We start from the raw sequence: 1,772 nt of genomic DNA, 5'->3' as shown, positions 1-1,772 counted from the left end.
CCGTGTCATACATTCAGCATCCATAGCCACAGAGTGTATGACTAGGCCCCGCCTCCTGGCGCCCACAACATTGGATTTAATTGACAGCAGTGGGAGCCAATGGCTGCGCTGTTATCAATCTATTCAATGAAGAGCTGAGAAGCAATGGAGAGAGCGATGCGGGATCACGCCCACTGAAATTCGGGGGTCAGGTAAGTAAAACGGGGGGGCTGGGGGGCCAGACAGTGCAGGGTGTTTTTTCACCTTAATGCATAGGATGCATTAAGGTGAAAAAACACAAAGGTTTACAACCCCTTTAAGCTACATAAAGTTTCAACTTTTACATTATACACATATGAAAACCAGCTAACCCTAGTAACAAGGTACATCTTAAAGGGGTTGTAAACCTGTGTGTTTTTTTCACTTTAATGCATCCTATGTTACTGTGTCTGGCCCTCCAACCCCCTCATTTTATTTACCTGAGCCCCAAATTTCTGTGGGCGCGATCCTGCATCGGTATCTCTACCTCTTCTCGGCTCTTCATTGGATAGATTGATAGCGGTGCAGTCATTGGCTTCCGCTGCTGTCAATCAAATCCAATGACGCGGCCGCTGGGGTGAGTCATACACTCGGTATCTATGGACGCCGAGTGTATGACACGGGAGCGCGTCCGCAAGGTAACCCCCTCGGGAGAGAGCTTCCCAGGGGGGTTAGCTATTGCGGGGAGGAGCCACAAGAGCCACCGTGGGACCCCAGAAGAGGATGTTTAGGGCCACTCTATGCAAAACGAACTGCACAGTGAAGGTAAGTATGACATGTTTGTTATTTAAAAAATAGGAACTCATAGTATCACTTTAACTTTAAGAGGCCTACACAAAGAGGTAGATATGCATTTAATTATGATACTACCAAAGAAATCAATAAAAAAAAGAACTGTTCTTGGACATAAAAGCAAGCTTTTATCATTTGTCGAGTATATATTATTTGTGATGGTCATCTGTTCAGTCACTGAATATTATTAAGTTTTAAATGACCTTGGTGTAATATTGAGTAATTCAAAATTACTCCAAATTTGGCAATGTTCTCATTTAAAGGACAAAAATGTCATTCATGTGTTCTTAAAAAGTGAATGCATTAAGAAAATTCTATAAAGTGCATAAAGTGAGCATATTTCAGAAGAAGAGATGTGCCAAGAGACCAGGTCAGTCTCAGAAAAAGAGGGTTACAAGTTTACTGGAAAGAGTCTCATCATACTTTGCAAAATTCTGTTATACACACAAAGTAATAGAAGACTAAAGATTGAATGATGATATACTAAGATAACAGTGGAGTCACACACCATGATCTTAATTCTTTTATAGGCTTGTGCTATATTTTATATGATGCACGGAACACAAAATATGTAGCTCCATTGAGTATAACTGTATTAAAAGCTTGTTACTGTGTTTAATTTATAAATATAAATGTACCGTATATACTCGAGTATAAGCCGTCCCGAGTATAAGCCGAGGTACCTAATTTTACCCCAAAAAACTGGGGAAACCTATTTACTCGAGTATAAGGCCTCGTACACACGGCCGAGGAACTCGACGTGCCAAACACATCGAGTTCCTCGGCCAGTTCAGCACTGAAGCCGCCGAGGAGCTCGGCGGGACGAGAGCTCCCATAGAGCAACAAGGAAATAGAGAACATGTTCTCTATTTCCTCGCCGAGCTCCTCGTCGGCTTCCTCGGCCAAAAGTGTACACACGGCCGGGTTTCTCGGCAGAATTCAGCCAGAAACTCGGTCGGAAG

Source organism: Rana temporaria, chromosome 2, assembly GCF_905171775.1.
Source record: "Rana temporaria chromosome 2, aRanTem1.1, whole genome shotgun sequence".
NCBI classification, from domain to species: domain Eukaryota; kingdom Metazoa; phylum Chordata; class Amphibia; order Anura; family Ranidae; genus Rana; species Rana temporaria.
The sequence above is the reverse complement of the archived record's forward strand: the minus strand, read 5'-3'. Positions refer to the sequence as shown.